Consider the following 14,975-nt stretch of genomic DNA (forward strand, 5'->3'; position numbering starts at 1 on the left):
CTCGCCCGCTCCGAATCCGTGGTGGGCGGGACGGTCGAATTCTGGAGCACATCGCAGCCTTGTGGCTAAGACCAAGCGTCGGATCAAGCCCAGGGTGGAGTGTGATGCCTTATCTGGTCAGCTTGGATCTTCTTTCTCTCTTTCTCTTGTGGGGGTCCCTGATTTGGACTGAACTGGATTTTGAATTTGGTTTTTGGAGCAAGCCAGGATTGGGGTTTGCCAGGCCCACTCTGAACACCGGCTTTGGAACTTTAAGAATGGAGTAAATGTTTTGAAATAAAGGAGACCAAAACTGAGCTTCTTCTCACCAACGCCTCGTTCAGTTGTGGACAACTTCCGTCCTTTTATACTCTACAAGCTCGAGTAACACAGGGACATAACCACCCTGCTCAAGAACTCCCACCCACCTGACAAAGGGACAGCCTGTTCCGAAAGCTTGTGTGGCTTTTGCTACCAAATAAACCTGTTGGACTTTAACCTGGTGTTGTTAAACTTCTTACTGTCGTTACTCCCATTTCAGAGAATCTTTACTCCAGTCAGGTAGAACATAGCAACATGAAAGGAATGTCGGAAGTGACACACGAGATTACAACAGCTTAGTCAGAGCTCAGGGAGATGGGGGAGAAGCCAGTAACCACACGGTGCAGGGAAAGGATGGCAGCAAAGCAACACTTCAAGTAGCAGAAAGGAAATTAGCGTGTGAGAGAGAGAGAAAGAAAGGGAAAGAGAGGGAGAGAAGGAGAGAAACAGAGAGAGACAGAGAGAGAGAGAAAGGGAGAGAAGGAGAGAGACAGAGGGAGAGAGTGAGAGGGACAGAGAAAGAGAGACAAAGAGAGAGAGAGAAAGAGAGACAGAGAAAGAGAGACAGAGAGAGAGAGACGGAGAGAGAGACAGAGAGAGAGACAGAGAGAGAGATAGAGAGAGACAGAGAGAGACAGAGAGAGAGGCAGAGAGAGAGGCAGAGAGAGGCAGAGAAAGAGAGAGAGAAAGAGAGAGAGAAAGAGGGGGGGAGGGAAGGAGAGAGACAGTGAGAGAGAAAGAGAGAGACAGAGAGGGAAAAAGAGACAGAGAGAGAGAGAATGGGAGAGGGGAGAGAGAGTGAAGTAGAGGGGAGAGGGGGAAAGAGAGACTGAAGGAGAGAGAGAAAAAAGAGAGAGTGAAGAGGAGAGGGGGAGAGAAAGAGAGAGAGAGAGAAAGAGAAAAAGGGAGAGATGGAGAGGATAAGAGAGAGAGAGAGACAGAGAGGGAGAGAGTGGGAGAGAGCGGGAGGGGGAGTAAAGGAGAGGAGCGAAGGAGAGGAGGAGAGATAGAGATGGGGAGAGAGAGAGAAAGAGGGAGTGAAGGAGAGGGGAAGAGGAAGAGAGAGAGAAAAAGAGAGAGACAGAAAGAGAGATAAAGAGGGAGAGAGAGTTCCAGCTTTCCAGGACCCTTTATTTGAAGAAGCGATACAATTGGAAGATTAAGCCTCCCTCCTCATAAGGAAAGAATTTCTCCTGCTTTATCCTCCCAGAATCCTTCAATCACCTCGAACACCTCAATGAAATCCGCCCTTAATCTTCCAGATTCAATAAAATTCATGTTTCAACTTCTTCATCAATGGTAAAATGAGGAATGAGTTTGATAGGGTGGTCCAACAACGTGGATCAGTATCAGGTAAAGCCCACCTGGGTCACTCATGTCCCTTTAGGGAAGGAAATCTGCTGTCCTTACCCGGTCTGGCCTACATGTGACTCCAGAGCCACAGCAATGTGGATGATTCTCAACTGCCCTCTGAAATGGCCCAGCAATATTCAGTTCAAGGGGCAATTAGGGAGTGGGCAACAAGTGCTGGCCCAGCCAGCGATGCCCACATCCCATAAAGAAAATAATAAAAACTTTCATTAACGTGGAAGTAGATTAACGAGTTTTGTAACGATCTACCCCTGGCTGTGGAACAAAACAGGAATGTATAAAGCCCAGGGCTTTATCGAGTTGATGATATTATCTAAACATCCTGGAATGAATGAGCTCATTGCTTGATCAGACGAGGCCGCCACGGAATTCTTGCATCAGGTATCTACAGACTGATGAATAGCGAGTTCCTTCTCTTCTGGAAGGCACGTAGTGTGTCACAGAAAGGTGAGGAACTTCACCGGAACCTGGTCCAATCTGCAAGGACCACATGCCGAGGTCACTGAAGGGGCAGCAGGGGAAAGGCAAAGGGCAAGGTGGGAGCAGGAAGGGGACGCCATTGTGAGCCATTCTCCTGGTTGGGAGCTCAGAGAGGGGTCACTCCGGGGTCATGGTGGGCAAGGTGTTTGTGGCAGCTTTAGCTCTTGAATAAGACGGGCTCATTGTGGAGTGGATGAGTCAAGTTTCACACGTGGTTTTGTGATGAACTTGATTTCCATTTGTTTAGTTTAGTTCATTAGTGTCACAAGTAGGCTTACATTAACACTTCAGTGAAGTTACTGTGAAAATCCCCTAGTCGCCACACTCTGGCACCTGTTCGGGTACACTGAGGGAGAATTTAGCATGGCCAATGCATCTAACCAGCACGTCTATGGACTGTGGGAGGAAACCGGAGCACCCGGAGGAAACCCACGCAGGCACGGGGAGAATGTGCAAACTCCGCACAGACAGTGACCCAAGCCGGGAATCGAACCCGGGTCCCTGGCGCTGTGGGGCAGCAGTGCTAACCACTGTGCCACCATGCCACGGACATGCCAGGTGCCACCAAGTCAAAACCTTTCAGGATCCAGTGCAGTCAGAAACACTGAGGCTTATAGCACAGGAAGTGGTTGATTGTGTTGTTTTATCCCTGGGATGTGACTTATCCAGACCCTTATTCATGTCTTTGCTATCTCCAGTCTGGCATATTCCATTAACTGTCTTCTCCAAGCTTGGGATCCACCCAATTCAGCTGTTTGAATCCGAGAACCAGATTCCTTTCTCCTCCCCCCAGCCCCTGCGCTCATTGGGCTCCAGACCAATACCTCAACCATCCTCCTCATTTCCAACCTCCCTTTCTGTCACCTCCTGTACTCCTACAACCCTTGCAGGTCACTGCACACCTCCAACAGCAGCCTCTCCAACTTCCCACTTCCATTCCTTACATTCCTTGCCATCCAGGACAAAGCAGCCCCGCTTGATTGGAGCCACATCTACAAACGCCCACTCTCTCCACCACCGACGCTCAGTGTGTACTATCTATAAGATGCACTGCAACAATTCCCCAAGGATCCTTAGACAGCACCTTCCAAACAATGACCACTTCCATCTAGAAGGACAAGGGCAGCAGATACATGGGAACATCACCACCTGCAAGTTCCCCTCCAAGCCACTCACCATCCTGACTTGGAAATATATCGCCGTTCCTTCGCAGTCGCTGGGTCAAAATCCTGGAATTCCCTCCCTAACGGCATTGTGGGTCAACCCACAGAACATGGACTGCAGCGATTCAAGAAGGCAGCTCACCACCACCTTCTCAAGGGGCAACTAGGGATGGGCAACAATTGCTGGTTGGGAATGAGGAGGATGGTTGAGGTATTGGTCTGGAGCCCAATGAGTGCAAGGGCTGGGGGGAGGAGAAAGGAATCTGGTTCTCGGATTCAAACAGCTGAATTGGGTGGATCCCATGCTTGGAGAAGACAGTTAATGGGATATGCCAGTCTGGAGATAACAAAGACATGAATAAGGGTCTGGATAAGTCACATCCCACGGATAAAACAACACAATCAACCACTTCCTGTGCTATAAGCCTCAGTGTTTCTGACTGCACTGGATCCTGAAAGGTTTTGACTTGGTGGCACCTGTCCCGCCCATGTCCCGCCTCTACTACTACCTCTGGCAGCTCGTTCCAGATACTCACCATCCTCTGTGTGAAAGAATTGCCCCTCTGGACCCTTTTGTATCTCTCCCCTCTCACCTTAAACCTATGCCCTCTAGTTTTAGACTCCCCTACCTTTGGGAAAAGATATTGACTATCGAGCTGATCAATGCCCCTCATTATTTTATAGACATCTATAAGATCACCCCTCAGCCTCCTACGCTCCAGAGAAAAAAGTTCCAGTCTATCCAGCCTCTCCTTATAACTCAAACCATCAAGTCCCGGTAGCATCCTAGTAAATCTTTTCTGCACTCTTTCTAGTTTAATAATATCCTTTCTATAATAGGGTGACCAGAACTGTACACAGTATTCCAGGTGTGACCTTACCAATGTCTTGTATGACTTTAACAAGACGTCCCAACTCCTGTATTCAATGTTCTGACCGATGAAACCAAGCATGCCGAATGCCTTCTTCACCACTCTGTCCACCTGTGACTCCACTTTCAAGGAGTTATGAACCTGTTATCCTAGATCACTTTGTTCCATAACTCTCCCCAACACCCTACTATTAACTGAGCAGATCCTGCCCCAATTCAATCTATCAAATTGCATAACCTCACATTTATCTAAATTAAACTCCATCTGCCATTCATCAGCCCACTGGCCCAATTGATCAAGATCCCGTTGCAATCCTAGATAACCTTCTTCACTGTCAACTATGCCACCAATCTTAGTGTCATCTGCAAACTTACTAACCATGCTTCCTAAATTCTCATCCAAATCACTGATATAAATGACAAATAACAGTGGACCCAGCACTGATCCCTGAGGCACACCGCTGGTCACAGGCCTCCAGTTTGAAAAACAACCCTCTACAACTACCCTCTGGCTTCTGTCATCAAGCCAGTTTTGTATCCATTTGGCTACCTCACCCTGGATCCCGTGAGATTTAATCTTCTGCAACAACCTACCATGTGGTACCTTGTCAAAGGCCTTGGTAAAATCCATGTAGACAACATCAACTGCACTGCCCTCATCTACCTTCTTGGTTACCCCTTCAAAAAACTCAATTAAATTTGTGAGACATGGTTTTCCACTCACAAAGCCATGCTGACTGTCCCTAGTCAGTCCTTGCATCTCTAAATCCCTGTAGATCCTGTCTCTTAAAATATCTTCTCATAGCTTACCCACTATTGACGTTAGGCTCACCAGCCTGTAGTTCCCAGGCTTTTCCCTGCAGCCCTTTTGAAACAAAGGCACAACATTTGCCACCATCCAGTCTTCAGGCACCTCACCTGAGGCTGTCAATGATTCAAATATCTCTGCTCGGGGACCCGCAATTTCCTCCCTAGCCTCCCACAATGTCCTGGGATACACTTCATCAGGTCCCGGGGACTTATCTACCTTGATGCGCTTTAAGACTTCCAGTACATCCTTCTCCGTAATATGTACGCTCCCCAATATGATATTCTCATCCAAATCATTAATTTATATTAATGATTTGGATGAGAATATAGGAGGCACGGTTAGTAAATTTGCAGATGACACCAAGATTGGTGGCATAGTGGGCAGTGAAGAAGGTTATCTCCGATTGCAACAGGATCTTGGTCAATTGGGCCAGTGGGCTGACGAATGGCAGGTGGAGTTTCATTTAGTCAAATGCGAGGTGATGCATTTTGGCAGATTGAATCAGGGCAGGACTTACTCGGTTAATGATAGGGCATTGGGGAGAATTACAGAACAAAGAGATCTAGGAGTACATGTTCATAGCTCCTTGAAAGTGGAGTCACAGGTGGACAGAGTGGTGAAGAAGGCATTCGGCATGCTTGGTTTCATCGGTCAGAACATTGAATACAGGAGTTGGGACGTCTTGTTGATGTTGTACAAGACATTGGTAAGGCCACATTTGGAATACTGTGTACAGTTCTGGTCACCCTATTATAGAAAGGATATTATTAAACAACAAAGAGTGCAGAAAAGATTTACTCGGATGCTACCGGGATTTGATGGTTTGAGTTATAAGGAGAAGCTGGATAGACTGGGACTTTTTTCTCTGGAGCGTAGGAGGCTGAGGGGTGATCTTATAGAGATCTATAAAATAATGTGGGGCACAGATCAGCTAGATAGTCAATATCTTTTCCTAAAGATAGGGGAGTTTAAACGAGAGGGCATAGGTTTAAGGTGAGAGATACAAAAGTGTCCAGAGGGGCAATTTTTTCACACAGAGGGTGGTGAGTGTCTGGAACAAGCTGCCAGAGGTAGTAGTAGAGGCAGGTACAATTTTGTCTTTTAAAAAGCATTTAGACAGTTACATGAGTAAGATGGGTATAGAGGGATATGGGCCAAATGTGGGCAATTGGGATTAGCTTAGGGGTTTAAACAAAGAAGGGTGGCATGGACAAGTTGGGCCGAAGGGCCTGTTTCCATGCTGTAAACCTTTATGACTCTATAAGACATCACTCTTTATTTCTGCAAGTTCCCTAATATCCATGCCATTCTCAACAGTAAATACTGATGAGAAATATTCATTTAGGATCTCACCCATCTCTTGTGGATCCACACAAAGATGACCTTCTTGATCCTTAGAGGCCCTATTCTCTCCCTAGTTACTCTTTTGCCCTTTATGTATTTGTAGAAGCTCTTTGGATTCTGTTTTGCCTTATCTGCCAAAGCAATCTTGTGTCCCCTTTTTGCCCTCCTGATTTCTCTCTTAACTCTATCCCTACACCCCCTATACTCTTCAAGGAATTCACTTGATCCCAGCTGCCTATGCATGTCATATGCCTCCTTCCTCTTCTTGATCAGGGCCTCAATACCCAGAGTCATCCAGCGTTCCCTATTTCTACCAGCCTTGCCCTTCACTCCAAAAGGAATGGGCTTACCCTGAACCCTGAACACACTTTTGAAAGTCTCCCACTAACCAGCTGTCCCTTTGCCTGCCAACTGACTTCCCCAATCTGCTTTTGAAATTTCCTGCCTGATACCATCAAAATTGGCCTTGCCCCAATTTAGAATTTTAACTTTTGGGCCAGGCCTATCATTCTCCATCGCTATCTTAAAACTAATGGAATTATGGTCACTGTCCCAAAGTGATCCCTCACTAACACTTCTGTCACCTGCCCTTCCTTATTTCCCAAGAGTTTGAGTTTTAAGGAGAGGCTGAATATACTTTTTCTCTGGAGTGTAGGAGACTGAGGGGGGATCTTTTAGAGGTCTATAAAATAATGAGAGGCATAGATCAGCTAGATAGTCAATATCTTTTCCCAAAGGTAGGGGAGTCTAAAACTAGAGGGCATAGGTTTAAGGTGAGAGGGGAGAGATACAAAAGTGTCCAGAGGGGTAATTTTTTCACACAGAGGGTGGTGAGTGTCTGGAACAAGCTGCCAGAGGTAGTAATAGAGGAGGGTACAATTTTGTCTTTTAAAACACGTTTGGACAGTTACATGGGTAAGATGGGTATAGAGGGATATGGGCCAAACACGGACAATCGGGACTAGCTCAGGGGGTTAAAAAGGGGCAGCATGGACTAGTTGGGCCAAAAGGCCTGTTTCCACACTGTAAACCGCTGTGACTCTATAAGAGGAAGTCAAGTTTTGCCCCCTCTCTAGTCGGGCCATCCAATACTGAATGAGAACTTTCTCCTGAATACACTCAACAAATTTCTCTCCATCCAAACTCCTAATACTATGGCTGTCCCAGTCAATGTTGGGAAAGTTAAAGTCACTACTGTTAACACCCTATTTTTCTTGGAGTTATCTGTAATCTCCTTACATATTTGCTCCTCAATTTCCCGCTGACTATTTGAGGGCCTGTCGTACAGTCCTATCAAAGTGATCTTTCCCTTCTTATTTCTCAGTTCTACCCATATAGACTCAGTGGGCGAACCCTCGGATATATCATCTCTCAGTACGGCCGTGATGTTCTCCCGAGTCAAAAATGCAACTCCCCCTCCTCTCTTACCTCCTGTTCGATCTTTCCTATAGCATCTGTACGCTGGAACATTGAGCTGCCAGTCCTGTCCCTCTCTTAGCCATGTTTCAGTAATAGCTATAATATCCCAGTCCCATGTCCCCATCCATGCCCTGAGTTCATCTGCCTTGCCCGTCAGGCTTCTTGCATTCAAATAAATGCAGTTTCATCTAGACTTCCCTCGCTCTCTGCCCTGCTTTCTCAGACCATCTGTCCGGTCGTGTTTTGTACACTCTCCCTGTGTTTTATTTCTCTGAGCCTTACTGGACCCATTCACTGAGTTCTCCACAGTCTCTGTACCCTACCTTTTTGATCTTTGTTGAGTGTGGCGCGTTTGACCACAGTTTGTCTGTTAACTCACACATTCCTCAGATTTACCCTGAATGTTAGTGAGAACAAAAATACAGATTGTAATCTAGTTTAAAAAGCAAATCACTGCAGATGCTGGAACCTGAAACCAAAAGAGAAAATGCTGGAAAATCTCAACAGGTCCGGCAGCATCTGTAAGGAGAGAAAAGAGCTTTGACAAAGGGTCATCTGGACTCGAAACATCAGCTCTTTTCTCTACTTACAGATGTTGTAATTTAGTTTATCTTTCTGATGTTGTTTAACAATTTGTTTTTGCCCAAAACCCGAGGTGGCACAGTGGCACAGGGGTTAGCGCTGCTGCCTCACAGTGCCAGGGACCCAGGTTCAATTCCCGGCTTGGGTCACTGTCTGTGTGGAGTCTACACGTTCTCCCCGTGTCTGTGTGGGTTTCCTCCGGGTGCTCTAGTTTCCTCCCACAGTCCGAAAGACGTGCTGGTTAGGGCGCATTGACCCGAACAGGCGCCGGAGTGTGGCAACCAGGGGAATTTTACAGTAACTTCATTGCAGTGTTAATGTAAGCCTTACTTGTGACACTAATAAATAAGCTTTACTTTAACCCATAGAATCTCGTTTATTAATTTTATTGACTGATTTATTGTCTTAAATCTCAAATTTTGCCTCCTTTAAATAAACTGTTCGTGGTCGCCAGACTGGATCTTACCAAAACTTTGTGGATCCAATCTGGGATTGTAACAGGCATGAAAGGAATTGTAGAAATACGAGTCATTCTTCATTTTCCTCTCTGTTCCAATGTTTTAATTCAATCTTCTCTTCCTCTGCCCCATTGAAAAGTTCTGAAGTTGAGCTTTGATTCCTGGATGGGAATCAAATGGCAGATCCTTCACTTTGATATAGAAACACAGAAACTAGAAGCAGGAGGAGGCCATTTGGCCCTTCGAGCCTGCTCCGCCATTCAATTTGACCATGGCTGATCATCCAATTCAATATCCTGATCTCCCCCTCTTTCCCCCATATCCATTGATCCCTTTAGCCCCAAGAGCTATATCTAATTTCTTCTTGAAATCAAAGTTTTAAAGTTAATTTATTCGTCACAAGTAAGGCTTACATTAACACTGCAATGAAGTTACTGTGAAATTCCCCTAGTCGCCACACTCTGGCGCCTGTTCGGGTCAATGCACCCTAACCAGCACGTCTTTCAGAATGTGGGAGGAAACCGGGGCACCCGGAGGAAACCCACGCAGACACGGGGAGAACGTGCAGACTCCCACACAGACAGCGACTCAAGCCGGGAATCGAACCTGGATCCCTGGTGCTGTGAGGCAGCAGTGCTAACCACTGTGCCACCGTGCCATCCACAACGTTTTGGCCTCAACTACTTTCTGTGGGAGTGAATTCCACACATTCACCACCCTCTGGGTGAAGAAATTTCTCCTCACCTCAGTTCTAAAAGCTTTACCCCTTATCCTCAAACTATGACCCCCGAGATCTGGATTACATTTGGACCGATGCCTTGTTTCTGAAGTTGTTCTCCCAACAGGGATGGGCTTTCTGGGAAAACCGAGGGGAAACATGGATCCTCAGCACCCACGTTTACCCCAGACGTTCACATTCGGTTCTTGCTGAGTGTCAGTAACGGAATTCTGTCGAGCAGTCTATCATTCATCAATGGCTTTATTATTACTGAATCCCCACCCCCTCTGCTCCCACTGACATGAATCAGGGGCTGAATAAGTCACATCCCTGAAATAACACAGCACAACAAACCACATCCTGGTCAGGAGTTTTACCAACACACAATACTCAACAGATCAGGTCAGAGGTTGGGAATTCTGGAGTGAGTACCTCACCCCCTGACTCCCCAAAAACGCTCCACCAACGCCAGGGTGTCGCAAGATACGCTTCTCTCTCTCGCGCTGATGTCAAGCTCGATTCTAAGTCTTGAGCTCAACTCTGATGGACACTCCACTGCAGGAAAAACACTTGGCCCAGAATAGAGGGGCGATGGCCTAGTGATATTATTGCTGGACTATTAATCCAGAAACTCAGCTAATGTTCTGGGGGACCCGGGTTTGAATCCCGCCACGGCAGGAATGATGTGTGATCGAGGGGGCATTCCATTTGGAGCTGCCTCCCTATCATACACATCTCTATCCGACTCCTGGCCACCATGTTTCCTTCACAGGCTCAAAACCCACTGCATCCCTTGGATCCTGCTCCACAGGTCTGTACAATGGCTGTGGGGTGTTCACAAGGTGTGGTGGACAATTAAGTTCAAGTAAATTGGGGTGGCACAGTGGTTAGCGCTGCTGCCTCACAGCACCAGGGACTCAGGTTCAATTCCCGGCTTGGGTCACTGCCTGTGCGCATGTTAGAATCATAGAATCCCTACAATGCACAAGGAGGCCATTCGACCCATTGAGTCTGCACCGACCACAATCCCACCCAAGCCCAACCCCCACAAGCCCATGCATTTACCCTGCTAATCCCCCTGACACTAAGGGGCAATTTAGCATGGCCAATCCACCTAATCCGCATATCTTTGGACTGCGGGAGGAAGCTGGAGCACCCGGAGGAAACCCACGCAGACACGGGGAGAACGTGCAAACTCCACACAGACAGTGACCCAAGCCGGGATTCGAACCCAGGACCCTGGCGCTGTGAGGCAGCAGTGCTAACCACCGTGCCACCCGTTCTCCCTGTGTCTGCGTGGATTTCCTCCGGGTGCTCCGGTTTCTTCCCACAGTCCAAAGATGTGCGGGTTAGGTGGATTGACCATGCTAAATAGACCCTAGTGTCAGGGGGACTAGCTAGGGTAAATATGTGGGATTACTGGGATAGGGCCTGGGTGGGATTGTCAGTGCAGGCTCGATGGGCCGAATGGCCTCCTTCTGTCGGGATTCTATATTCTTCCTCTGACCCATGTCAGTGTTCCTGGCAGAACATTGAGAGAGGAGCCTGGGTTTGGACTCTGGCCCAGTGATGATAAAGAGATCCCGAGGGAGTTGCTGTGGTTGTTACCCCTCAGTGGGGAGAAGCTTCCGGCTCTTAAAGCAGGAAGCCATTTTGCTGTGGGCCAGAGCTGTGCTCAGTGTTCCATTTGTCCAGTTTGGAGAGTGGTTTGCTGCTTCACTCTGAGTGGTCAGTTCAGGGAGTGGTCACACCAGTTTCGGAAAAGCCACCACAAAGCTGCCGCTTTCTTGGAAGAGGACACAGCCGACTCACACCCGCGTCCTCGAGGGAAGGAAATCTGACATCTGCAGCAGGCCTGGGGCGAAATCTGACTCCCAACTCCCACACCGAGGAACTCGACTCTGGACAGGCCTCTGAAGTGGCTTTGTGTCAAACCCACAGAGGAGGTGGCCCAATGCTCCCAAACTCAGGTCATCTGAGGAGGAAGAATAACCGGCCACATCCTAACAACACAAACAACAGATGGTAAGCCCTCGACCAAACCAAATGGTAAAAAGACAAACTTTAGGGCAGGGAGCAAACACACCAAATCTGCAGCAGATGTTCATCCTTAGAACATCTAACGGTTCCTTAGCTCCACTCAATTCTGATTTACAAAGGCGACAATTTCGATAACTGACACCATTAAGATATATTTCCTCTCTGGTATAAAATGAGCAGAGAACAATGTGTACTCAGAGCTAATCAGCCTTCCAATATGGGAAGTCAACCCTTTGCTAATTACCCTCCAAACGAATTCTTCTAAAAATAGGTTAAGAGGAGAATTAACTTTTTAAAAAATTCATTCCTGGGATATGGGTGTCGCTGGCTGGGCCAGCATTTATTACCCATCCCTAGTTGCCCGAGGGCAGTTGCTGTGGCTCTGGAGTCCCATGTAGGCCAGACCGGGTAAGGACGGCAGATTTCCTTCCCTAAGACCATAAGACATAGGAGCAGAATTAGGCCACTCAGCCCATCGAGCCCGCTCCGCCATTCAATCATGGCGGATACTTCATCATGTGGAGATGCCGGCGTTGGACTGGGGTGAACACAATAAGAGTTTTAACAACGCCAGGTTAAAGTCCAACAGGTTTATTTGGTAGCAAATGCCATTAGCTTTCGGAGCGCTCGACAATCACCAGGCAAGAGTGTTCTCTTCCTGTTGGGGAGCACTTCAGCGGTCACGGGCTTTCGGCCTCTGATCTTCGGGTAAGCGTTCTCCAAGGCGGCCTTCATGACACATGACAGCGCAGAGTCGCTGAGCAGAAACTGATAGCCAAGTTCCACACACGAGGACGGCCTCAACCGGGATCTGGGTTCATGTCACACTATCGGTAACCCACACAGCTTGCCTGGGCCTGCAGAATCTCACTAGCTGTCCTGTCTGGAGACAATACTCATTTCTTTAACCTGTGCCGAATTCTCTCTCCACTCACATTGTCTGTATCTTTAAGACTTGATTACCTGTAAAGATTCGCATTCTAATCAGTATTCTGTAACTTGAGTTTGTGTCTCTGTGCACTGTTTGAGAGCAGATATCCACTCCATCTGACGAAGGGGCAGCGCTCTGAAAGCTAATGGCATTTGCTACCAAATAAACCTGTTGGACTTTAACCTGGTGTTGTTAAAACTCTTACTACTTTTCTCATCCCTATTCTCCTGCCTTTTCCCCATAAACCGTGATCCCCTTATTAATCAAGAACCTATCTATCTCTGTCTTAAAGACACTCAATGACCTGGCCTCCACAGCCTTCTGCGGCAAAGAGTTCCACAGATTCACCACTCTCTGGCTGAAGAAATTCCTCCTCATCTCTGTTTTAAAGGATCGTCCCTCCAGCCTGAGGTTGTGCCCTCTGGTTCTAGTTTTTCCTACTCGTGGAAACATCCTCTCCACATCCACTCTATCCGGGTCTCGCAGTATCCTGTAAGTTTCAATAAGATCCCCTCTCATCCTTCTAAACTCCAACGAGTACAGACCCAGAGTCCTCGACCGCTCCTCATACAACAAGCTCTTCATTCCAGGGATCATTCTGGTAAACCTCCTCTGGACCCTTTCCAAGGCCAGCACATCCTTCCTTAGATACGGGGCCCACAACTGCTCACAATACTCCAAATGGGGTCTGACCAGAGCCTTATACAGCCTCAGAAGTACATCCCTGCTCTTGTATTCTAGCCCTCTCAACATGAATGCTAACATTGCATTTGCCTTCCTAACTGCCGACTGAACCTACACGTTAACCTTAAGAGAATCTTGAACAAGGACTCCCAAGTCCCTTTGTGTTCCTGAATTCCGAAGCATTTTCCCATTTAGAAAATAGTCTATCCTCCATTCCTCCTTCCAAAGTGCATAACCTCACACTTTTCCACATTGCATTCCATCTGCCACTGCTTTGCCCATCTCATAGCCGAAGGACATCAGTGAACCAGATGGGTTTATCCGACAATCGTTTCATGATCATCAGTAGATTCTTAATTCCAGATATTTATCATTGAATTCAAATTCCACCATCTGCCGTGGTGGGATTCGAACCCGGGTCCCCAGAATATTAGCTGAGTGTCTGGATTAATAGTCCAGTGATAATACCACTCAGCCATCACCTCCCCATTGATTCATCCAGCGTGATCCTGCTTTTGATCCAGGAGGGACACTCTGATTACGTCACATTATTGCGCTTCCCATATCCTTAGCCTGTCTCTTTGTGTCTCATTTTAGCCACATATAATTGATTTAATTTGTTTAGCTCAGTTGGCTGGATGGCTGGTTTGTGATGCAGAGCAACGCCAACAGCCCGGGTTCAATTCCCGTACCAGCTGAGGTTATTTTTCTCACCTTTACCCCATGCCTGAGGTGTGGTGATCCTCAGGTTAAATCACCGCCAGTCAAAGAGGGAGAGCAGGTTATGGTCATCTGGGACTGTGGCGACTTTACCTTTAAATCAGCCGAATGTCAGCTTTCCATCACCAAACACTTTCTATCTGCATGGGGGAGAACGTGCAGACTCCGCACAGACAGTCATCTGAGGCTGGAATTGAACCCGGGTCCCTGGCGCTGTGAGGCCGCAGAGATAACCACTGTGGCGCCCCCAATATACAAAGTGAAGGGCCGCACTCACAGCTCTCAACGAGACAGTCTACACCCCGAGATCCACAACACCGGTCTGGAGACAGCGACAGGCTTAAAAACCCCCACTGGCCCTTTACCATTGGGCCAGCTTCCACTCGGTCAAGAACAAAGAACAATACAGCACAGGAACAGGCCCTTCGGTCCTCCAAGCCCGTGCCGCTCCCTGGTCCAAACTAGACCATTCTTTTGTATCCCTCCATTCCCACTCCGTTCATGTCGCTATCGAGATAAGTCTTAAACGTTCCCAGTGTGTCCGCCTCCACTACCTTGCCCAGCAGTGCATTCCAGGCCCCCACCACCCTCTGTGTAAAATACGTCCTTCTGATATCCGTGTTAAACCTCCCCCCCCCTCACCTTGAACCTATGACCCCTTGTGAACGTCACCACCGACCTGGGAAAAAGCTTCCCACCGTTCACCCTATTTATGCCTTCCATAATTTTATACACCTCTATTAGGTCACCCCTCATCCTCCGTCTTTCCAGTGAGAACAACCCCAGTTTACCCAATCTCTCCTCATAACTAAGCCCTTCCATACCAGGCAACATCCTGGTACACCTCCTCTGCACTCTCTCTAAAGCCTCCACGTCCTTCTGGTAGTGTGGCGACCAGAACTGGACGCAGTATTCCAAATGCGGCCGAACCAACGTTCTATACAACTGCAACATCAGACCCCAACTTTTATATTCTATGCCCCGTTCTATAAAGGCAAGCATGCCATCTGCCTTCTTCACTACCTTCTCCACCTGTGACGTCACCTTCAAGGATCTGTGGACTTGTACACCCAGGTCCCTCTG

The sequence above is a fragment of the Mustelus asterias genome, chromosome 22 (genome assembly GCF_964213995.1).
Source record: "Mustelus asterias chromosome 22, sMusAst1.hap1.1, whole genome shotgun sequence".
NCBI lineage: Eukaryota > Metazoa > Chordata > Chondrichthyes > Carcharhiniformes > Triakidae > Mustelus > Mustelus asterias.